The 26,875-nt window shown below is 38.6% G+C and overlaps 1 protein-coding gene and 1 long non-coding RNA gene across 3 annotated transcripts in view; one reads left to right on the top strand and one right to left on the bottom strand.

Moving 5' to 3' along the window:
* The first annotated feature begins 5,568 nt into the window (after nt 1-5,568).
* LOC106877393 (abl interactor 2) overlaps nt 5,569-26,875 on the top strand; it is a 57,143-nt gene continuing 35,836 nt past the window's right edge. The window contains exon 1 of one of the 2 annotated variants that reach the window (XM_052973895.2): nt 5,569-5,769. The gene's annotated coding sequence lies outside the window, so the exon portion shown is untranslated. Of the gene's footprint in view, nt 5,770-17,825; nt 18,113-26,875 lie in introns of those variants that run through there. The other variant, XM_014926289.3, reaches the window with a different exon arrangement.
* On the bottom strand, nt 15,371-17,717 carry LOC128249673 (uncharacterized). Its single transcript, XR_008265787.2, has 2 exons — nt 17,594-17,717; nt 15,371-15,523 (listed from the first exon to the last, which is right to left on the bottom strand). It is a non-coding gene; the product is annotated as an uncharacterized LOC128249673 (long non-coding RNA).

Raw genomic sequence — 26,875 nt, forward strand, 5'->3', positions numbered from 1 at the left:
TGTCACACTGGCATGTCAGAGGAGTGCAGTTTTTATATTCTTACCCAGAAATAAAGTCGGTTACATCGACTACAGTGCTCAACAGTACTTATTTTACAGATCCAGAAAGGATGACGGGCAAAGATGGTCTCGGCGGAATTTGAACTCAGGACGTAAGGACAGACGAAATACTACTTAGCATTTCTTCGATCGCACCGCCTTAAAATATTATAATAAAATAAAATATATAATAGGAAAATATAAAAGCTAATTTGCATAATTTTACTTTATAACACAAAAATATGAAGAGTAGATTATTAACCTTTCAATAACTTATTAAAGGGTTCTTGAGTTCTTAGTTTATGATAGTCTCTCATATATTGATATATGGTATAATAGAAGCTACTGCAATACTTTTCTAAAGGTTCCGTTTTAGAGACGTTTTGTTGCACACGCACACACACGCACACACATGCACACAGTTTTATTTTGTTCTATAAATCATATACATTTGATATGACATTTCTACATCCGTTAATTTTTCTGCACCCCGCCCTGTCGCTGTGTTTATTACAGCCAACCAATTCAATTCTTCAATTTTTTTTTTCACCTACATTGTTTTTAATAATTTTCGAGTGAGCAGAATCGTTAGCCCACTGGGCAAAATGCTTAGCGGCATTTCGTCCATCTTTATGATCTGAGTTCAAATTCCGCCGAGATAGATTTTGTCTTTCATCGTTTTGTATGTCTCTCTATTTGTCTATATCAATATATCTAGGAATATTTCTATGTATGTATGTATGTATGTATGTATGTAAATGGTAACCCACTCAAACACACGACAATTTCAAATGCATGATTTCTTTACTTTTCTATTCAAATGTACGATCTATTTTGTACTGAAAATAAGTCACCTTATTGAATAAACAATCCCTTCTATTTCGAGTGACTTTTGTAGACTAAAAATTTTATCTTCGCTTTTGCAAATATAATTCTGAATAGTGTTTCAACCAGTTTGCTTTTACAAAACACCCACCCATGCTCACCGATATTTTTAACCTGTTCTACTCCATTTTAATTTCCTTTCGAATCTCATTATTCCCTGAAAAATCTAGAACAATGCCAGATAAGGTTACCTTTTTGACAAAATCGTGGCCACTTCAATGTTTTAGCTGAGACATCTACAATCCGATAAAAGCGAAAGCTTTTGATAAAAATGAAAGCGCGACTTTTGACGTCATATATAATTTTTTATACATTATATTTCCTTCTACTATAGGTACAAAAGTACGGCTTTGTCGATTACATCAATTTCAGGAGTGGTCGATTACATCAACTTCAGGAGTGGTCGATTACATCGACTTCAGGAGTGATTAATCGTTTACATCGACCTCAGTGCCCAAATGGTACTTATTTTACCGGCTTCGAAAGGATGAAAGGTAAAGTCTACCTCGGCGGAATTTGAACTCAGAGCGTAAAACCAGAAGAAATGCTGTTAAGCATTTTGCCCGGCGTGCTAATGATTGTGCTAGTTCGCCGTCTCATGTTAAACACATATATTGAGTGAAATGAATAGGCATTGTGTGGTTAAGGGTTCGCTTCGCAAACACGAGATTTATGGTTCGGTCCGACGATGCGGAACATTGGCAAGTGTTTCTTATGTAACTCGGGTTGAACATTATTCTTATAAGTGAATTTCATGGGAAGCAACATTTCAGAAGTCTGCTTTTGCTATGCATGTATATATTAACTCATTAAAACACGTGTATATTATTTTTTAAAAATCGTTTATAAAACTATAAAACTATTAAAAGAATTATCAAATACGTTTTCTGCATTTCTCATTACATACATACATACATACATACATACACACACACACATACATACATACATACACACACACACAATCATTTGTAACTATGAGATTAAACTATAGATGATAGCGTGTAAATATTGGTTTAAAAAACCCAACATGCACGCATACATACATGCATGAATGCATGCATACATACATGAATGTCTGTCTGTCTGTCCGTCTGTCAGTATGTATGTATCTTTTATTCGTTTCCTTTACTTGTTACAGTCATTTGAGTGCCGCCATGCTGGAGCACCGCCTTTAGTCGAACAAATCAACCCCATGACCTATTCTTTGTAAGCCTAATACTTATTCTATCGGTGTCTTTTGCCGAACCGCTAAGTTACGGGGGACGTAAACACACCAACATCGGTTGTCAAGCGATGGTTGGGGGTGGGGGTGGACAATAGAAGATACCTGCTCGAGGTGCCACGCTGTGGGACTGAATCCAGAACCATGTGGCTGAGAAACAAGCGGAACCCCAGCATGACCACAGGCCAATGACCGAAACGGAGTCGTGAAAGGACTGGTTGGAGGCCCAAACGTCCGAGTTGTTTTACAGGGTTTAGAAGAACTGAATACATACATACATACATACATACATACATACATACATACATACATATATATATATATATATATATATATATATATATATATATAAACAAATAATAAATGAGTATATGCATATATACGTACAGGTGTGTGCATACCTACGTCTACCTGTATATATAGGTGCATATCTGGGTACAGGACATTGCAAACAAAACGTAGACAAGAAATAATAATAACCAGAGTACAGAAAACACACAGGCCACATAGAGAACATTTTCCTTCCGGAGGCTATGGTTGACACCAGTCACTCAAAGTGCCACGCGGAAGGCTCGAACACACAATTAAGGGTCTGCGAATCGAACTTCTTAAGCACTCATTCTTGCACCACTTAAGGCCAGCCACATATAACCGATTTGGAGCGGGAGAGTAGAAGGACGAGCGGCAATTATGAGGTGAAGAGGTCAGTGTATATTAGAGATATTTCCATGAATCTATGTCAGTATTAGAGAAGTATCTGATGTCTGTAACTAGAGCAGAAATAGCGACTGAGAAAAGTGGAGACGAAGCTTTAACTAGTCTCGTCTAGTTATTACCGCTTCAGTTATTTCAACTATGTCAAGCTTTGCTGAATCATGTACGTGCGTACGCACATGTACACACGCATGAATATTCACACACGCGCGCGCGCGCACACGACTGTATAATGATATATAATGATATATCATAATATTTATTCTTTTAATTTATGTTTCCTTCTACTATAAGCACAAAAGTACGGCTTCAGGAGTGGTTAGTCGATTACATCGACCCCAGTGCAATTTTTAAATTCAAACAAATGACCGAAAGATGATAAGCTAACCCAAGCAGAATCGAACCCGCAAATCAACTCTTACACAGCTTTTTGCACATCCGATTGGCCAAACGCTCACCCATCAATTTCAGTCAAATTTAGCTAATATATACTTAAACTGTCTAATTCTACATACAATATTTATAAACAAACCCGAAAGGCTTTGTAAGTTACGGAGAGAAAACAACTATGCAAAGCTACTATCAAAAACTCATACTATGAGTCTTTCATAGCTTTCTCTCTGTAACTTACAAAGCCTTTCAGGTTTGTTTATAAATATCATATGCAGTATTAAACAGTTTAAGTATGTATTAACTAAAATTAACTGAAATTGATGGGTGAGCGTTTGGCCAATCGGATGTGCAAGGAGCTGTGTCTCGAGTACTATTTGGGTACAAAGATAGACAGACAACAAATGTGGGGTTTAGATATAATGAAATGAAAGAGAATATATATATAAATGTATAGAAAGTATCCACAGTATAAAATAAGACAGTGAAGGGAAGCGTACATAATGTACAACAGTAAAAAAAAAATCAAATTTAAAAATAAATAAAAGGGAAAGAAAGATGATGATTGTGATGTGGCCCTCCTACACAGGAGGGCCTCAAGGGATAATCAAGGAACCCCACCGTTCAAAATCTTCCTGAACCTTAAGGGCAGGTGCCCACTCCAAATCTATTCTCCGACTCACAGAGTACCATCTACTCTTACCATTTTCGCTACACTCACCCACCTTTCAATAAATTCACTTGAGGACAGCACCTTCCTCTCCATCCTCACTTTCCTTTTCAAGTGAAACTGGAAAAAGTCCATAAGGGCTTTACCGAGGAGGAAAGTCTCTGTCTTCATGCCTTTCCGCCTCGTCCACCAGACCTCTTTCGCTACCGCCACTAGGCAATGGAAAACTGCCTTACTCGACCGATTAAAGGAAATCGTTGGGGTAATCCTCACTATGTCTATGGCCAGACATTAAAATCATTGAAAGGAGGAGAGAGTTATAAGTATCTAGGAATGTTAGAATCGGAGAGAGTACTAACTACAGAAATGGGCTGTAAATAATTGAGTAGTATCACTACTTTATTTCATTAAATTCGCCATTAACGGCGTTACATAGAGGGGATAAACAAAGACAAACAGACATAAAGTAGCTGCGGGCTGGACATGGACATTAATGAGATGAGGGTGATAAGGATGAAACAAATAATGAGAGAGATACCAACGCCCGCCGACTGATAACTCATCGAAAACATTGTTCCTTTTTTTCTTTAAAAAAAAAAGAACCTTATTTAGCTCACGATCTTACGATCGTGAGTTCGATTCTCGGCGGCGCGTTGTATCCTTGAGCAAAACACTTTATTTCACGTTGCTCCAGTTCACTCAGCTGGCAAAAATGAATAGTACATGTAAAAGCGGTGAGCCGGCAGAATCGTTAGATCCCCCTCCCCGGGCAGAATGCTTAGCAGCATTTCATCTGTCTTAATGTTCTGAGTTCAAATTCCGCCGAGGTTGACTTTGCCTTTCATTCTCTCGAGGGGTCGATGAAGTAAGTGCCAGTTGAGCACTAGGATCGATGTAACTGACTAACTACTACCCACCAAAATTTGGACCTTGTGCCGAGGGTAGAAAGGATTGTTATTGTTATTGCTGCTATTATTTCGTTAAATGTCGGCCAAAATACCTTACAGTATCTAGTTTACAGCTCTTTAGTCTTGAGTTCAAACTCTACCGCGGTCAACTTTGCTTTTCACATTTCCTGCGTCATTAAAATAAATTACTAGCCATATGACTAGATGACGATCTAATTGCCGTCGAGTATCCCTCCCCAATCAAAATTTTTTTGCCTCGCACTTATATGAGGAAATCGTTATTATAAATATTGTTCTTGTGTATGTGTTTGGTTGTGCGTGTGTGTGTGTGTGTATAAATACATGCATATATGTATGTGTGCTTGTATGTACATATGCATATATATATATATATATATATATATATATATATATATATATATATATATACACACACAGACACATTTATGCATACATATGTATGTGTATGTGTGAACGCGTGTGTATATGCCTGAGCGAATGCCTAAGTATCTCTATTAGTTTATATGCGCGTGTAGATTACATATTTCCTATCCACTCCCATTGGCGTTCATTTTTGAAACATCCCAACAGACACACCTTTGTTACTGTCTGAAGCCTAGTTTCATGTTGTTGTTGTCTTATCTGCTCTCTGTTTGCCTCTCTTTCTGTCTTTCTCTCTGCTTCTCTCTATTTCTCCTTCTTTCTCCCCCTCTCTTTCTGTATCTCCCCCTCACAACACTTTTCATCTATATTTCTGTCAACAATTAATCCCTCTGTCTTTCATAATTAGCCCTACTTTCTTTGAGGCTTACCCAATTACTTTTTGCTTACTCCACTCTCTTTTATGACATTGGCCCACATTCTATAAAGTTTTTCCCCCCACTCTTACAGAGACAGTATTTACCAGCGTTCTCGGAGTTTAGCCTACCATCTCTTAGGTAAGTCTATTCTCTTTCAAAATTATTAACAATGTTAATGAGATTTCTTCACAGCCTCTGGTCTCTGAGGTTGCTCTCTGACAGGTTTATGGTCGAGCCTGTGACAGTAGACACCTCCGGCGTTCTCGGACCCCGGACCATATCCCTGCTCATCGCTATCGGGGCCGAGATGGCTATCCACAAGTGCGAGCCTTGTAAGTCAGAGTGGCTGTTCCAGCGCATCTCCCTCGCCATCACCTTTTCCATCTTATCAGCTGGGATCACGAGGGGTCTGAATTGCCGAAAATCGAGGGAATGTAAGAATTTCGTAGCTTCATTCTCTGTTCTTTCTTCTTTCCTTTCTTTTTCTTTCGGTTTCATTGCGCGTACATTATTTAGAATTTCATTACACACTTAATCATCCGGTTGTAGAAGTTCTTTTTCCTCTTTCCATGGCCCTTCGAACTCTTAAATATTACATTTTTCCAAGCTGGTTAATCCCCTTCTTCCTTCCAAGATTAGCCCGATCTTTCGGAGACAACCTGCGGACGCCTATGACTATATTCATTCACCCATAACCTCCTAATTTCCATGATTAACTGCAAACTGTTGAACTATGTCGCTGTCTTGTAGTAGAGTTCGTGGTGTCATCACTGATAGCATATAACTGATATTACGGTTAGCCCTCTGTTTCACTGTTTAATGTTGTTGTTGTTGTAGTGGTGGTGGTGGTGGTGGCGGCTGCTGTCGTTGTGATGATGTTGTTGATGTTAGCCCTGGTCAGCTCTGATTAAGCAGACTTATAATGAAAGACGTTCCAATCATGATCATCCATTCGACACAATGTATCTTGGACGATAGAACCCGATATGTAATTCTTCTTTTTCTAAGATAGCAGAATAATTTTGAGGAAGATTTGGCTATTGTTTCTGGTATTCCTACAGATGTGTACCCCATACTTTGTTTCCACATAACCTCTAGAAAAATGGATATTTAAGAAAAAAATTGTTTACGAATACGCTTCGGATGATATATTTTCTGATTATATTGGAATTTATTGTAAAAAAGTTTTTCTGTGGGTGGGAAGAGGAGTTTCGGATAATTCACACGGGTTGGCTTTGTTTCCTCATAACTTTCAGAAATATTTTTTTTTATTCTTGTATTCTTTTACTTGTTTCATTCATTTGACTGCGACTATGCTGGAGCACTGCAGTAAAGGATTTTAGTCGAAGAAATTGACCCCAGGACTTATTCTCTGTTAGCCTGTTAATTATTCTATCGGTCTCTTACGGGAGATCTAAACACACCAGCATCGGTTGTCAAGTGATGTGGGATGGAGACAAACACAGACGCATACACACAAATATATATATATATATATATATATATATATATATATATATATATATATATATATATATATATATATATATATATATATATATATATATATATATACGTTGTTACTATGTATGTGTACGAGCCCACCACATTAAAAAAAAATTAGTTCCCAATGCAATAGTAGTCAATACACGCTGAAAGATGTTTATAAAAAATTTCATTAACATAAAATTACCCATTTTTCTGAAAGTTATGAGTAAAGGAAGTCGTCGCGTGTGAATTTTCTGAAACTCCTCACCCAACTCACGGAAAATAGTTTTCACTACATATTCCGATATAATCAGATTCTACACTCTCTGAAGCATATTCGTAGAAAATTTCATTAAAAGCTATCCATTTTACTGGGAGTTATGAGGCAACAAAGTCATGGCGGGGTGGGGGGTACACATCCGTAAGAATGCCCTGTTTCTAGAATTATGGACTACCATTGTAGAGGTTCCTTATTTGACTCAAGTATGCAACGTAGAGGTTCAGAGTTCACACTACAGCAAGATGAAATCTTGGAAACTATATTATATCACCTGTTTACAGAGGAGGTCAATTAGGACAGGTCGACGTGACTTAATAAATCACCGATAAAATGTTCTCACCTTTTCTTTCTTCCCCACCTCTTCCTCTGTGTCTTTCTGCCTGCTTATCTATCTATCTATCTATCTATCTATCTATCTATCTGTCTGTCTAAATGTCTGCCTTTATACATGTGTATACTTACATTAGTCGTGTGTGTGTGTGTGTGTGTGTGTGTGTGTGTGTGTGTGTGCGTGCATTTGTGTGTGTGTGCATGTGGCTTTATGTACAGTCATACATACAGTGAAATATTAAACTGATGGATGTAAGTAGGGTATCAAAAGCAGAGCCCGTGATCTAAACGAATTTGTACGCTGAGTAAGTGCTATTGTTTGGTCGTCCGTTTGGTTCCAAGTTCACAGCTGAAGCTGGATTTAGGGATACGTATTAGGGTTCCGTTATAGCAAGTATACATTATATTAGAGGAAAAATCAAAACGAAGGCAGAACGAGTATCTCAAGTCATTTACAATAATTTAATTAGGGTAAGGTGAATTTGAAATCTTACAGCCATTTCTGGGATAACCCAAGTGGTAGGTTAGCATGTCCACGCACTGGGTACTCCGTCGTCAGAGACAAGGTATGATTCACAGTTTATAAGGAATAAAATAGAAGAATAAAGGAATTTTTTTCCTTATAAACTGCGAATATATATATAAACTGCGAATATATATATAAACTGCGAATCTATTATTCTTTGTAAGCTGTAAATTTTCCCCATCTAAAATATTCCTACCTTGTCTCTGATGACGGTATACCCAGTGCATGGACATGCTAACCTACCACTTGGGTTATCCCAGAAATGGGTGTAAGACTTCAAATTCACTTTCACCCTAATTAAATTATTCTAAATGACTTGAGATACTCGTTCTGCCTTGGTTTAGCTTTTTCCTCAAATACAATGTGTGTGTGTGTGTGTGTGTGTGTGAAGACGCATGGCATGGTGGTTAGGGAGTTGCACTCACGATCGTGAGTTCGTGGTTACAATTCCTAGTGTGCTGTTAGGTTGTGTTCTTGAGCAAAACACTTCATCTCACGTTGCTCTGCACGTGTTCAGGCAACGTCGATTTGATGGAGAAAGGGAGTTAATGCACAGCACTTGCATTTGATCACTATGAACAAATCAAGGTCGTTTAGTAAAAAAAGCTGAATACGTAGTTTTCGGCGGGTGAGTCCGTCATATATATATATATATATACACACACACACAGTAATCTCTCGCGGGTGTTAAGTCCCAAACCACCCGCGATAGGTGAAAATTCACGAAGTAGAAACAGTACTCTCGTGTATATTTTTTTTTACTATTTTTATAATTTGTATATATTTATTTTATTATTTTTATATATTTAAGCTTTTATAAACTCTCTCCACACTCTTAGGAGTACCCGGGTCTTCTTTTTTTTGTTTTTGCATGTCGCAGAGTCTCACCTTTTCTGCGCTTAGGTTCACTGCCAGAAGCCTTAGAAGGTGCAGAACGTTTGAGCAACATCGTACGGCTTGAAATAAACCCACAATTTTTCACACAAATGCAAAACAACAGCATACACTCGTCTCCCGAGTTTCGTTTTCCATACAGTATGTGCGATTCTTTGTTTACTCCTCTGCGGTTCACTACGTATTTATCTTTTAATATATCTTAATTGATGATTTATACAGTACAGTACTGTATTTTTATTTATTAATTTATCAACTTTTAGGTGTGAAAATGCTTATTTTACCACAGAAATAATTAAAAAATTTTTAAATATAAATACCTATCGCCACAGAAATCCGCGATATACTGAGGAGTCCGCGAAATAAATTTACATATAATAGCCAGAAAAATCTGCAATGTACTGAGGGTGCGATAAGTGAGCCGCGATATGGCGAGTGATTACTCTATATGAAAGTAATAATTTAAATGAGAAAAGAAGTCAAATTGACATTACAGTTCTTTCTGTAAATGGACAATATTTTTATTCCATATCTCATAGAATGTTATGTAATTATGTAATTCACAAAATTTTATGTTATACAAGACATAATATATGGAAATATGTAATAATTTTTTAGTCCATTCACATCCTCAGATGTCATATTTGAAAGTATCATCGACCAAATGAATATTGGGATGATTAATAGCCAAGATTATAATTATCATCACTTCAATCTGTGTGCGTGTGTGTGTGTGTGTGTGTGTGTGTGTGTGTGTGTGTGCATGTATATATATATATATATATATATATATATATAGGTGTGTGTATGTATATGTATCGACATAAATTCACATATACACACACTCAAGTGGCACAGTTTATAAACGGAGAAGGAGAATAATAATATCAAAATTCTATGCTGTTCATGTACTTATTTACACTGTCGATGTTAGTCACAGCACAAGTAGCAGTTTCTCTTTGTGGTGCTTTTGTATATTGTCATAGTTAAGTAAATACAGAGATAAATAGATTTATTGTCAAAGTAAAATAAATACAGATATTGTTATAGTTAAGTAGATACAGAACGATATTGTATTGAGTGAAGTAAGCGTTACTATATGTTTTGGAGCGAACACGATCATTTCCTCAGTTTATGAAGAACATATACACACACTGCAAGGAGATATAAACACTGAATAAGGATTTAACTATATTATATACAAGTTGCATGCATACGTATGTTTGTTTGTTTGTTTGTTTGTTTGTATGTATGTATGTATGTATGTATGTATGTGTGTATGAATGTATATATGCATGCATATATATGTATGTCTGTGCATGTATATATTAGCATATTAATATGCTAACTTTTTGTTTTTGCACGTACCTGCTGTGTGCCTCACACTTACTTCAAAGAAGTGGCAAAGCGAGAGAGAAGACGACAGAGAGGAAGTAAGAGAGAAAGAGAGAGAGAGACATGTTATGTTGTGGAAATCAGCTGTCCCCTGGACATGAATGTGGTTAGAAAAATACAAGAAAAAGAGGACATCTATGTGTGTGTTTGTGTGTATGTGTGTGTGTGTGAGAGAGAGAGAGAGAGAGAGAGAGAGAGGGAGGGAGAGAGAGAGAGAAAGAGAGAGAAAGAAAGAGAGATAAAGAGAGAGAGAGAGGGAAAGAGAGAGAGAGAAAGTGAGAGAGACGATAGATACATAAATCCGAAGAAAAGTTCATATATATATAGACACAGCAAATATTGGCTGTCAGTTTCACTTTTCATTACCACACGAGGATAAAATTAACTCACAAATGGCTGAGTACTTCACAGACATGCATAACATTAACGTAGTTCTCAGAGAGATTCAGCCTCATACAGAATATGACAAGGCTCGCCCCTTTGAATTACAGCTACAACTCTAGACATATATATATATATATATATATATATATATATATGAATGCATTTGTGTGTGTATATAGCATAGGTTAGTTAAAACATGTTTGCAATAATAAGTGTTGTGTGGTGGAAATAAACGCAATTACCAAACTTTCATTCATAAATCCATTTATTATTTCGTTCTTTTGCATTTCAATTTGTATATTTGTACCTAGAAATTTTTTTAACAACTGCACACCAGAAGAAATGGAAAAACGAGTAATTTTATCTCCTGAAAGTTCTGACTGTCTTGCAATAAATGAAAAAGTTCTTAATATTATACCAGAGGCACTTAAAGCGTACTTAAGCACACATTCACTGTCCTGTAATAATGAAGAGGAGGTTCAGAACTATGCATTTGAATTCATAAACTCACTCACTCCATCCGGTATGCCTCCTCATCGCCTCAACTGAAAAGTAAGGGTTCTTGTAATGCTGCTAAGAAATCTTTCGATCAGTCAAGGATTATGTAATGGAACTCGCATGAAAGTGAAGAAACTTGTGTAGATGCATCATTGGTAACAGGCTCCAACAGAGGTCGTACAGTTCTAATTTCCAGAATTAAACTGAGCCCAAGTGAATCAAATATTCCATTCACACTAAACAGACTTCAGTATCCACTTCAACTTACATATTCACTGACAATTAATAAGGCTCGGGCAAACATTTGAAAAAGCCTCAACTGGTATTTTCTCATGGCCAATTATATGTCGCATTTTCAAGAGCACGAGCTATGAACAATATCAAAGTAAGAGTTATGTCACTCAATTGGGATAACAGACAAGGCCAAAAACGTGGTGTGACATGCACACAAAATATTGTCTACCATGAAGTACTGTGAGGAAGACCACCGCACCAGCCAGCATCACCACCACACCAGCCGCTCCATCATTGCACATCCACGTTAAATCTTTAAGGTCAGGCAACCAGTTAGGGGCCTGCTGGATCTCTTTCGGCATATCAGCAAACCACAAAATCGCACCAACCAGCTTTACCACTACCACCAAGCCCGTCATATTTATGTATGTATGTATGTGTGTATGTATGTATGTATGTATGTATGTTTGTGTGTGTGTGTGTGTGTTTGTGCCTGTGTTTGTTTGTGCCTGTGTTTGTTCCACCACCACTATTGCTTGACAAGCGATGTTGGTGCGTTTGCGTCCCTGTAATTTAGCTGTTCAGAAGAAGAAAGTGATAGAATAAGCACCAGGCTTATAGGCAATAAGTCCAGGGGTCAATTTCTTCGACTAAAAGGTGGTGTTCCAGCATGGCCACCGTCAAATGACTGAAACAAATAAAAGGATAGCAGAAAAACGTTCCGTACCCCTAAACCAAGAAGGTTCTTTGAGTATGTACGATGTATTTTAAGGTTAAATAGTAATTCCATTTATGTTCGTGTAACTGAGATATTTTGGCTGGATTATATAGTCATTGGTGTTACATTACTTTCTATATTCTGTAACTGTCACAGTATACTTTTCTTGTCATAAAATTTTTGCGGGGAGAGTGCCAGTTGATTAAGATCAACTCCAGTACATAACTCGCAGTTTTCTTTTTTGTTCTATAAGAATGCACATGAACTTCTAAATACTGGTTATATGTCATACAATACACAATTTATATTTTAATCGCACTATACACACACACACGCACAGACGCGCACGCACGTACACACACGCACACACACATGCACACACACACGCACACGCATGCACATACACGCACAGGTATATGTACGCATGTATATACACACATATTTACATACATACATAGCTTTACACACACATATGATATATGTCTATCTATCTATCTATCTATCTATATCCATATCTGTAAATATATATATATATATATATATATATATATATACACACACATACATATAAATACACACACACACACACTAATGTTACCTGTCATATGACGGAGAACTTTGGAAGTATATTTGATAACAAATAAATTATAATTATTGTATATATGCCATAGTTCCTGATATTACACATGGTGGAAAAAGTGTTTTAGCATCATTGTGTTAATTGTATTAATATATTCATTTGGAACAGCTTACAATAAGTTCTTAAGTTAGTGAATACCCTGGTGATTTAGAACCAATAAAGAAAGTTACTTATAGTAAGCCTTTATAGTTATGTGCGCTCCTCTCACGTAGATCAATATATATTTACAAATGCAATGCTTTTACACATCGTCAGCCTCGCGTCCTGGGATCACCGGGTGTTTCGGCCCTTAAGGGCCTTAAACATACACAACCACCCAGGCGACGTTTTCTAGGTTAATCAAGTCTAGGCCTGTGCCCAAGAGATATTCTTCTGTTTCTCAAAAAGCGAAGATGTTAAAATAATGACTGTTAAGACAACACCGTTAAGACGACTCTCATCTACAAAGCCAAGCAACCAAGAAACACGCATGAGCAAGCTCTACAGCTTCGCATTCAGGCCGGTGTTATTTTGGAATTTCCTTCTTCTAGTGAGATGTCTGAGCAAAGACTAGGAGTCTCACTTAGCTGTTGGATGGCTGCTGACTCTTATGAGTTCATTTGTGCTTTAACAGATTTTGTTTTTCTTTGTGCAGGATGTCCATCGAAAACCGCCCACCTTTCCAAGGTGTGGTAGGGTTGCCGGTTTAGTCGCCAACGGCCCGACCATGCGACAAATTATACTGAGTTGCATGTTACCAGTAGCATTAACAGTGGCCTTACATATCGTACATACATACATACATACATACATACATACATACATGCTTACATAGAAGATAGTGCATAAGTACTTAGTATGAAAGACGCAAGCCATAGAAGGAATAGATCATATGAAAATCTTGGAATGGAGTGTCAACAAACTTATGGCATACCATTTTTAACGCTACCTCCGTGCAATTTAAGCGCAAGAAATACCCACCGAGAACCTGCAGCATAAATCACAAAAAGAAAAATGGACAGACAACAAATGTAGGCATTGCAAAACCAAAACTAAAATTGAAGACATCAGCCACATTATTGTCAACTGCATTAGAATATCTTCTAGATATTTTCTTTCCATGAGGCATGATGCGGTGGCCAGAATAGCCTAGAACAGTACAAGAAAGAAGAAAAGTACCAGTAAACGAAGTTGGTTATATTGAGACCGATGGGTAAAAAAATATTGGTGGAAGTTAAGAATTAAAACAGTCACCAGGTTAAAATACAACAAACTAGATATTGTTGCATAGGACCACAAAAAAACATCCTTTGTTTTGAAAATCAGTTGCCTTGTGACACCAATGTTGTCAGAAAAATACAGGAAAAAGAAAATATCCATAGATCATTGGTAAGGAGTTTTCAAATCCAGAAATCAAGATACACTGTCAGTTTCGTACTTATTACTATTGTAGAGACAGTATTCATATTAACGTACCTGGAAGAAAGTATGGCTCACCCTGGGTTCTTGGAGAAATAATGTAACTTCTTAATTCATATCCTACAATGATCACAATATATGGGGCAGTAAAATTCTGCAAGACCTCCTTAAGATTTAATGGATATTGAACAAAACGAGATGCTTTCCGTCACAACCTTGCTACCAAGCAGCTGGCCGGTCAAAATTAACTCTAAATTAAAAAGAGAAAACAAGAAAAACATGCACATGCATACGTGCATACACACATACATATATACATGCATGCGACCATGCATATATACAGACATACTCAGGCATACATACATCATACATGCATATATATACATACAAAGTACGTGCATACATATATACATACATGTATACATACACACATGCATACATACGTGCATATATGCCTGCGTGCATTAATTCATACACATACATCCATGCATACGTGTTTATACACATGCATGCATACGTAAACACATACATTTATCGATACATACATACATACATACATACATACATACATACATACATACATACATACATACATACATACACGTACATACGCGTGTCCATGGAATCTAATGCCAGAATCTTGTGTATAAAATATATGCAGCCTGTCTTTACCGATTCCTTCAAGATCTCTGAGATAGTAATAATACCATCGCAACAGGACGAACAGCCGGAAAGAAAGAAGTTTGGGGACGTACTGAATAAAACTTAACAAAACTGTAACGTCAGAGGTGTAGCGGCATCAAAAAAAAAAAAAAAAAAGGTCAATCTGGATGGTTTATCAGAAAACGTTCGATTCTGTGCCTCATTCGTGGATTCTAGGGTCCGTACCTCTTACTAAAATTCTAAATACTGTTACCAAGGTCAAAGACAAATGAAATCTGTTCTGAAGTTAGATGCAGGAAATGATTCTTTTATTATCTCCGACAAAAAAGAAAAAAAAATACAGTACCACAGAGGTATGTTTCAGGGTTACAGTCTGAAGGATGTGCGATTAGTCCACAGGAAGAGAGAAACACCAGCTTAACACATTACTTCTTTGTGGATTATCTGAAAATATATGCAAAGAATATAGCTCGCAAGAAGTAAAAATTTGGCCTAATTACGACATTCTCAGAACAGTAGATAAATGTCCTTACATGATTTTACCAACATTCAGGGAATTCGATTGGACGCATATTCATGTTAGAACCTGTTAATTGCGAGCCGATAGCAGGGATTTCTACATCAACAGTAATGTAGATTGCCTTTAGTTAAAACGGAAACAAGGCGGCAAAAGCTCAACGTCAATCCAAGCAATGCCGCATCATATCCCTTCACCACCTACTATTTACTACTAAACGTCGAAGTTCTGTCATAGATTGAACCTGCATACGAGACTGATAACATCATGAGGATAGGAAAGGAGTTGTTCAGACTGATAACTAAGGATATATACATCCAGAGAGGTTGCATAACTCTACAACACTAGGTCATCAAAAGAGAGGCTGTATATTTACAAGCAAAAGGCCATGCAAAACTACTGTTCCAGAAGGCCAGAAAGTGACGGCAACATCGACGACGGTAGTACTCTATTCTGGACTGACAATCAAGATATTAGTTTCAAATTTTGGCACAAGGCCAACAAATTCGGGCAAGTGAGCAAGTCGATTACATTTTATTTTATCAATCTCGAAATGATGAAAGGCAAAGTCAACCCCGATAGAATTTGAACTCAGAACGTCAAGACGGACGAAATGCCGCTAAGCATTTTGCCCGGGGTGCTAACGATTCAGCCAGCTCACCGCTTTCTGATAAACAAGATATTAGCTCTCATTCTGAAATGTGCTTTTGTAATACTGGAGCAGGAAATAGTTACAAAATGCTTGATGCGCAAAAGGAATAGCGAGGCAGATAAACCAGAGAACTACGAAAACAGATGCAGGCTTTACAGAATCAATACAGAATATGACACCTACATTATAAGTAGCCACCCGAAAATAGTATTACCTATGAGACATGTTGCCTTGGCTAGAATATTGTACATTGAAATCTGTGGAAAGGCTATTAGAAACTACAGTGATGTGGAGGGCACAAACACTCTTAATTTGAAAGAATTGATGGAGTGTTCCTGTCAAAACTTCAATAAAATACAAGCCAAACAGACCAGACATTACGATCGGGAGTTAAAAAAGAAACTATGCACAGTAGTTGCAACCATTTACCCAGCAGATTCTTTTGTCTTTTTTTATTCTTTTACTTATTCCAGTCATTAGACTGTAGCCATGCTGGGGCACCGCCTTGAAGAATTTTTAGTCGAAGGAATCGACCCCCCCCCCCATCCAGTACTTATCTTTTTAAAGCCTTGTACTTGTTTGATCGTTCTCTTTTGCCGAACCGTTGGTTACGCGGACATAAACACTAACCAACAGTGCTTGTCAAGCGGTGATGGAGGATGAACACAGACACAAAACACAGGCTCACACACACACATACACATACGATGAACTTCTTTCAGTTTCAGTCTACCAAATCCACTCACAAGGTTTTGGTCGACCCGAGGCTATAGTAAAAGATACTTGCCCAACATGCCATGCAGTGAGACTGAACACGGAACTACGTGGTTGGTAAGCAAGCTTCTTATCACACCGCCACGCCTGTCAACATGTTAAAGACTGGTGAAAAAGAAAACATCTTTGTTGAACTGATGAGAAATCTGTAATTACACTATCAGGATGATAGCTTTAGGTTTCCCTCAATAATTATTGGAGCACTTAGTTACATGCTTAACTGCCAAGCTTAGCTTTGAGAAAACAGAAAGAACACGCCTAATCTGATTACAGCTACCAGCGGTCAAAGGTACTGTCAAAACATGTAAAACATTCATGAAGTGAAGCATCTAACAAAATCTGAATTTGCAATGACAGCCATACTTACGTCCATATGTTACATGTGCACATACATTTGTCTGTACATAGACGTGTACATACATACATACATACATACACATACATACATACAAACATACATACATACAAACATACATACATACATACATACATACATGCATACATACATACGTGCGTACGTACATACGTACATGTATGAATGTATATAGACACATATAGATATAGGACTAACCTGTTTGATGTCGTCAAAATTCCAATGAAAGAATCTTACTTCTAAGTTGGAAACCCGCTTTTCTCCATTGGTCATAAATTCGAAAACAATGAAATTATGAAATGAATAACGCTTCGACGCCATCTTGTTACCTTGTTTCCATGGTTACTTGCTGTCCGTTTCCTTTCGCCATATCACCATTACTGCCTCATCGTTCATACCGACAGTCCACTACGCCCCGGGAACATTTATGTGGCTACCCAACTTACTAGAAAAAACAGCAATATGTTCCTCAAAGTACATCCTTTAGAAAAAGGGTTCGTTAGATAACATAAGGCGATCCGTCCTTGGTAAAAAGAAAACGTAATGGTCACGGCTGGAATGTTTCTGATTACAGGTCAGCTTTAGTAAGGTTGAGCTGGGATTAAACAACAACAACAATAACAACATCCGTTCCAGTTCGCTGCCATTCTACCATGCATCATTGCTTCCTCTTCGTTGATGTTGAAATGACCTGGTTTCTTGCTGCCAATCTTTCAGGTGAGAATTTCTCAACAGGTGAGAGTTACTAAGTGGCTTGACTGACGTAGAAGTATATGAGTGGTGGTGGTGGTTGTGGTTGTGGTGGTGGTGGTGGTTGTGGTTGTGGTGGTGGTGATGATTGTGGTTGTAGTGGTGGTGGTGGTTTTAGTGGTTGTGAGGGTGGAGATGGTGGTAGTGATTGTGGTATGGCGGTGATGCGATGGTTGCGGTGGTAGTGGTTGGTGTAGAGGTGGTAATATGGTGGAGATGGTTGCATTTGTGGTGAAGGTGATGGTGATAGTAACAGTGGTGGTGGTGTCATTGGTGGTGCGGTGTTGGTGGTGGTAATGGTGATAATGCGGTGTGGTTAGTGATGAGATGTCGGTGCGTTGGAGGTAGTGGTGGTAGTTTGTGGTAACGGTGTACTGGATGGTATGATTGTGATGATGAGAATCGTGATGAAGATGAGGAGCGGTGCGGTTTGTGGTAGAAGATATGCGCAGGTTTGTAATGTATATACGCATACATGCTCACCTACAATCGCACATACATACACACACGAGGATATAACATTACAATGCTTAAAATTGATCCACATCATGATTTAAAACTACTAACACAAACAAAAAACTGTTGACCATTTGCAATGCTGGCTGAGTGTGCATAAGTGTGTGTGCAAGTGTAAATACACACACAGAGAAACAAATATACACATACATGTATACATGTACACACACACGTATATATATATATATATATATATATATATATATATATATATATATATATATATATATATCAGTAGCGAAGAGTGACTAGGAAACTAGGGCATGCAGTCTTCTCCGCCACTGTGGTGGTGTTGGTGTTGGTGGCAGTGTAGTTCCGAGTGTCCCACCCTCCCCTTTTTCGTGAAAAGTGTAGCATTACATGCTTTGAAATATGGGGAGTCTGAAAATAAAAATAGTTTCCCTCCCCACTACGATGCACCGTTTTGAAGTAGTTAGTAAGACACGAGAAACGTACATATAACTTTGGAAATCACCTTCCAACGATTTCATCCGGTAGGGGCTATTCAAGCCCGTCGTCTTTGAGAAAAAAGTCGAAATGCTTTTTAAAGTTTGGAGGAAAATTCGACATTTACGAACTCTAGAAGCTGATTGAAAGAGTACCAAATTAAGTGGATGTGTATAACAATGAACAACTTCTGTCACTGATGCAGCTTTTCTCTCTTTGCAGACATCGACTTATCCCCGAAACCTTTCTTGAAGCCTTTTCTCTTCATCAACAAATCGCCAAATGTGTGGCAGATCTGGAGGTCAAGCATCGGGGAAACGTCGGTGTGTAGACGTCGCTATCAAGCCGAGTGCCAGTCGCGAGTGATGGCACTGAATTGAGCCAGGCTCCGCCGTGAGGCTTGGAAGCTGAGCGGAAACATATCAGACAGTGCTGGTCAAGTCGGCTCACTAACTCGTCCGGGATCTATTTCTATTTCGTTAGCTAATATTTTGTCTTCACTGTTGATGTTGTTATATGTGTACTAAGGAACTCACCTTTATTTTCGTTTGATGTTATCATCTAGCAGTCTATCATACTCTGGGGCTTCTAACCTGTGTAAATTTTTTGTTTTATCGGAGAAGATTAGGGACCTATCTGAGTTTTTTTTAACAATCTTATATCGACTCGGAGCTTATGTTGAAAGGAGAAAGAGGACTAACGGAACTTCAATTTTGGGATGATACCAAGCAGGTCCGCCTCGAAGGGATCGAGGTCCTTAATTCTGGGTGGGTGTTTTCTCGACCTATCTCAGTCATTTGACTGCGGCCATGCTGGAGAGCCTCTTTTAGTCGAACAAATCGACCCCAGGATTTTTTCTTTGTAAGCCCAGTACTTATTCTATCGGTCTTTTTTGCCGAGCCGCTAAGTTACGGTGACGTAAATGTACCAATATCCGTTCTCAAGCAATGGTGGGGAGGGGGACACAGGCACACAAACATATACATACGACGGGCTTCTTTCAGTTTCCGTCTACCCAATCTACTCACAAGGTGCCATGCAGTGAGACTGAACCCGGCACCATGTGGTTGGTAAGGAAGCTACTTACCACACAGTCACTCCTGCACCTAATCTACCGGTATATATATATATATATATATATATATATATATATATATATATATATATATATATATATATATATATATATATATATACACACATATATATACTCATACATATATATATATATATATATATATATATATATATATATAAATGAGTATATGCATATATACGTACATGTATGTACATACCTACATCTACCTGTATATATAGATGCATATCTGGGTACAGGACATTGCAAACAAAACGTAGAAAAAAAATTATAATAAACGGAGTACAGAAAATCCACAGGCCACATAGAGAACATTTCCTTCATCAGCTGCCACCATTCTAACACTGGCGTTTCGAAGAGTTAGGGCAAGACGCATCGTTAAAATGGCTCTTCCCACGGACCACAAATTACATTTGTGCCATGGAGGAATGTAGTGGCGGACAGAAAACAAGACAGGAAAACAAACAAGAAAGGCTATACGGCCAGACGTGAAAGAATATGTGTATATTGAACGCTGTGAAGCAACGAACTGGAGTGAAGCGGGACGAAGTATGTTCGTATGCGTGCTTGGCGATAGCCAAGGGAGAAAGGAAATAAGGTTGGACACATGTGACCAGCGAGGGGTAAGGAGAAAGAGTGGTAGAGGGAGAAAAAAGGGAAGTAGAAAATAGGTGAGCAACGAGAGACAGGGAGGAAGAGAGAGAGATATAGTAGTAACAGAAGGAAGAACGAGAGGGGGGAAAGGGAGAGATATAGTAGTAACAGAAGGGAAGAACGAGAAGGGGAAAGATACAAAGATAGATAGAGTTGCGTCAGAAAATATAAAGTTCAAAACTTACTTGCAGGGATGACGCGTGCGTTCGATCATGTAATACAAATAATAAATGAGTATATGCATATATACGTACATGTATGTACATACCTACATCTACCTGTATATATAGATGCATATCTGGGTACAGGACATTGCAAACAAAACGTAGACAAAAAAAATAATAAACGGAGTACAGAAAACCTACAGGCCACATAGAGAACATTTCCTTCATCAGCTGCCACCATTCTAACACTGGCGTTTCGAAGAGTTAGGGCAGGACGCATCGTTAAAATGGCTCTTCCCACGGACCACAAATTAAATTTGTGCCATGGAGGAATGTAGTGGCGGACAGAAAACAAGACAGGAAAACAAACAAGAAAGGCTATACGGCCAGACGTGAAAGGATATGTGTATATTGAACGCTGTGAAACAACGAACTGCATATATACATATATATATATGTACATACCTACATATATAAGTGTATACATACATGCATATATGGGTACAAGACATAAAAAAAAGCGTAGACAAAATGAAAAACAAGAACATAGAAAACGAACTTTTTTCGAACAACGAAAGAAACAGAGAAACGAGAAAGGCAACGTAAAGAACACTTCCTTCCTCAGTTGTTCCCTGTTTTATCTACTTCGCGTTTCGATCCATTTATAAACACGTATATAGAAATAAATAATTATCCAAGATAGATAATCTGTACCCTTAAACAGCACTTGTGGACCAGCGACTCGGGGTTAAATATCAAATGCAGGTGGCTTTGACATGAGGACTGTGTAGGTCAGTGAGATACTTAAGTAAACATTAAGAACTCTGTGTATGTGTGTATGTATAATACTACTAGTAGTAGTGGTAGTAGTGGTGGTGGTGGTAGTTGTATGATTACAGAAGGTGAGGGGAAAGCGGTTGTGTGATTGTAGTAATAGGTTGGTCTGTGTGTGTGGGTTTTGTGGCTGCAGCGACAGCGGCGGCGGCGGTGGTTGTGGGGGTGTTGAGGCGGCAGTGGTGAAGCTGGTGGTAGTGGTGGCGACAAGAGTAAGGATCTATTCAATCTCAATCACAGATTTTAAAACTAATTTTGAATTGTTGAGGCAGCGGTGGTGGCGGTGGTGGCGTTAGTGTTAGTAGTAATAGTTGCAGTGGTAATAGTTGTAGTAGTAGTGGTAGCGGTAGTTGTAGATGTAGTAGTGGTAGAAATGGTGAAGGTGGTAGTAGTAGTAGTGGTAGTAGTGATAGTTGTAGAGGTAGTAGTGGTAGAAATGGTGGAGGTGGTAGTAGTAGTAGTAGTGATAGTTGTAGAGGTAGTAGTGGTTGTGATTTCGGCAGTAATACAATGATTATTATAATGTCGTTAATGTTGTTTAACCCTCAATGTCATCTCTGATTGAGCTGACAAATATTAAGATAAAAAGCGTTTCAGTCATGACCATTCCACGGACCTTTTGCGGAGTATTACATATATTGTAGGACTGCATTATCCAGTATCTGTCCATTCGAAGACAGTAGACAAAATATGATTTGAGAGAAATTTGACTGTTATTTTTAGCCAGTCTAACGCCCACATTCAGCGCCACTTGTTGAATAGCTAGTGGAAGAGGTGGTGGTAATAGAGGTTGTGTGCAATGTGAGCCATAAAGTAGTTCAAAGTGTGGTGCTGGTTCGGGTTAGGTGGCTGGTACAACTGAAAACATAAAACTTTATATAGTAAAGTATTAGGGTGAAGGTCTCTCTTTCTCTGTAGTTCATCCTCTTCCTTCACCTCCTCTTACCTACTAGCAGCAAGAGAGCCAATGTGATTTTTCGGTCTGTTAGAAATAACAGCAATCCATTAGGCAGCTTTAATCCTCGAGTCTGGTTAACCTTTGACCAATGGCATTCTATCCGTGACCGACTCGTCTTATATCCGGAGTGTATAACCTAGGACTGCATTTAACTAAGTGCCCTTCTTTGTTTAAAAGGGTAAGGTGTGGTGTTAGGAACTTTAGTTGTTATTTAAGCAGGTTGAGCGACCAGTTAGAGGCCCCTGTGTTTTGGTGTTGTTGGTGGTGGTTGCGGTGGTAGTGTTAGTGTTGGTAATAGTGTTGGTGGTGATTGCGGTGGTAGTGGCGTTGCTAGTGGTGTTAATGGTGCTAGTATTGTTGATCGTGATATCGATGCTGTAGTTGAGAATCGTATTGTTATTGTTGTTATTGGGTGGTGGTGGTAGTGATGCTGGTTGTGGTAAGCGCTCTCTTGGTGTTTTGTTTGACGACTTTACGTTCAGGGTTCAAAGCTCAGCAAAAGCGACTTTTGTATTCGTCCTATCGGGTGGGTTGGGGGTGGGGTTCAAAACGCACGCACACACACACACATGCACACACACACGCACGCACACACGCACATACCTAATACACAACCCCACGCACCTACACACACGTTCACACAACTACACGCACATACACACACGCACACACACACACGCGCGCGCATACACGCACGCGCATATACGCACAAGAAATGCACATATACGTCCACACACAATCCTTCGTTCACACACATAGACATGCACACACATACACACACACATGTACACACGCACATACACTCACACGCACACGCATATGAACTCACACATACCTCCCGCACACACAACACATACATACACACACAATTACATATACATGAATATATACGTACACGCACGCACACACGCATGCACGCACGCACGCACACACACACACATACACATACGCACATACGTGCGTGCACAAACATATACATACATACATACATACATACATGCGTGCATACATACATATGCACATCCACCCATCCACTTTTATATACACATACATACAAAAAGAGAGAATATATTTACATACGCGCGCTCGCACACACAATGTGTGTGTGTGTATGTGTGTGTGAGTGTGTGTGTGTGTGTGCGCGCGTAAAAGGTACAGCTGGTCGTAGTAGATAGAATCAAAAGCTTGATGAGATCCAGCTTTGATGACCCGCTTTACATTCTATCTAATATCCAATATCCAATAACACAGACTTAACCATATAACTGTTTCGGGAGAACATCAGCATACACCATAGCCATTATGAAAATTCCTCAACTGACCTTTTGTCGATCTTTTATCAACATCTTGTGATCTAAACTCAATTCTACTGTAGTGGCGCGAAATTATAGCCGCCATTGAGGAAGTACTATTCTGCGCATGCGCAGGAGACTTCACCACCGGAAGCCCCTCGAGTTGCGCATGCGTAGTAAAACTCGTACTTAAAGAAAGAGTTTCACTTTGTTAAGCGAGTTGAGCCTGAGACCTTCTACGTAACACCTCGCTTCTCCACGAAGCACTTTTACACTGTTCTCTGGCAGGCATCAAGGAAGACCTTAACCTTCCATTACCAAACTACAACCTAATCAGCGGCTGCTAAGCTGATTGACAGGAATTGTGAAACCAAGCATCATCATAAATAAAACCTTTTTATTATGTTGTTAATTGTTCTAATGTCTCTTCATATATTAATGCTGTTGAAAGGTGATAGAGAGAGACTAAAGTCTCCATGACAACTATCCAACTTTTTACACTACTCTCGTATAATCCTACTTTCATATTGTGTTAATGTTTAAATATATAAATGTCATAACCTGACCAAATATCAGTTGTTGATTTGTATAGCTTTATTTTATCATATTCATACATACATACATACGTATGCGTGTGTGTGTGTAATGTAGATATGTGAATGTATACATATACGTACGCATACACGAGCACACGAACGCACACACACACACACACACATGTAAATATCCTCTCTCTATGTGTGTGTATATGAATGTATGCGCGCGCGCGTCTATATGTATTCGTGCGCGCGTAAAAATTTAATTTGTGTTCGTGGGAAGAACCATTTCAACGATGCGTACTGCCTTAATTCTTCGAAACGCCGGTGTTTTAATGGTGGCAGCTGATGAAGGAGATGTTTCTATGTGGCCTGCTTGTTTGTTGTACCTTGTTTATCATTTTGTCCATGTTCTTTTGCCACATCATGTACCCAGTTATGTATCTATATGTACATGTAGATGAAGGTATGCACATACATGTACATATATAGGCATATACTCATATATTGTTTGTATATATATATATGTGTGTGTGTGTGTGTATGCGTGTGTGGTGTGTGTGTGTATATATATATATATATATATATATATATATAGGTTCAAAAAAAGGAAAAAGACAAAAAATCACAACAAAAAACAACAACGTGAGGACGTAATACAGATAGTGTTACTAGACGCTCGGGAAAGGAAAGATATATATATGTAAGAACGACCGTGCGAACCCAAAAGGAGAAATGGTGACGAATGGAAAAACAGGGCTCCCTTCTTAAACGCGTCACACGGTCAAACACAAAATATATCAAATGATATATATATGTTATACTTCGATAACATAGTGAATTCGTAAATGCCAGTAAGGAAGACGATAGAACACAACCGATAAAGATGATAACAGTAATATTTATTGTAGCATTAAAATGTATGTCTGCGTGTGAGTGTGGATGCGACATAATGAAAACACAATAAAAGACAGGCCGTCATGTAAAGAAAAGAGTGTGTGTAAGTGATACATGTATGTCTATGCGTGAGATACAGCAGATAGAAAAAGAGTCAGTAACACATATAAGAATTTGCCAGTTCTTAGAGTACACAATAGTAAGAGTCTGTATGTAAGAAGTTGAGGCGTGTGGGGCAGGGCGATCACTCGTCGTGATGTTAGGGCTTCCATGCCGGGCCGGGTTCCTGAATACAGATGTTCTTCGCAGGTTAGGTTCTTGTCTATTATTTATCGTGGTGAAGATGAATCACACAAACAGAATCGAAGAGAAGTGCCGCGGTAGTTTGGTTAGCTGGTGTACGTAGAAGTCATGTTGACGCTGGCGGGGATGCCGGTAGTCGTAGTTGGAGATGCTGTTGATGTCGTCGCTGGAACTGCTGCTGCTGCTCTGTGTGGTACACGGACCAGATCTAAGAGATCTGAACCGCGACGAATTAGCTGGGTATCTAGCAGGCTATTTATAGCTGAAAGTAGGCTCCGATGGAGCATTAGAAGAACACTATCACGTGACCTTATTAAGGGCTGTGATTGGTCGGTTTGCGTTTTGGCGGGAACGGTACGAGGCAGTTGCCGCTTCAAATAATAATCAGTCACGTGATGGATACAGTAGGCTGCTCTCTACTACACCTGAACTTGAATATATTTATAACAGTGGGGAAGATGATTTGTATATAATGGCGATAGGTAGTTTCACTACATATATATACACACACATATGATATATGATTCAAAATCAAAGGTACAGAAATGGCGTACTCCAAATGAATAAGGTGACGTAATCCAATGGTAGAGGGAAATCCAAGAATTAGGAACTCCAAAACAGTCGGAAGGACGATGGGTCCGTGTGAGAGTGCAATAAATAGTTAATTAAAATAAAAAGAAACAGAAAAAAGGAAAAACAAAACAAAAAGGGAACGTAGCACAAGCAATGTAGTTGTTTTACGTTTCGGGTGTCGGTGTCACTTAAAAAGCACCCGTGCCGGTGGTACGTAAAAAGTACCCAGCACGCTCTGTTAAGTGGTTGGCGTTAGGAAGGGCATCCAGCCGCAGAAACAATATCGCAACGGACAGTTGGAGTCTGGACATTTCCCTGCTAGCCAGCTCCATGTCAAACCGTCCAACCCGTACCAGCATGAAAAGAGGACTTAAATACATGTAAATGAGTATATTTACATGTATATAAACATACATATATGTATGCATGCGTGCGCGCGTGTATATATATATATATATAT

This window comes from Octopus bimaculoides, chromosome 16 (genome assembly GCF_046866305.1).
Source record: "Octopus bimaculoides isolate indiv1 chromosome 16, ASM4686630v1, whole genome shotgun sequence".
In the NCBI taxonomy this organism is placed as follows: Eukaryota; Metazoa; Mollusca; class Cephalopoda; order Octopoda; family Octopodidae; genus Octopus; species Octopus bimaculoides.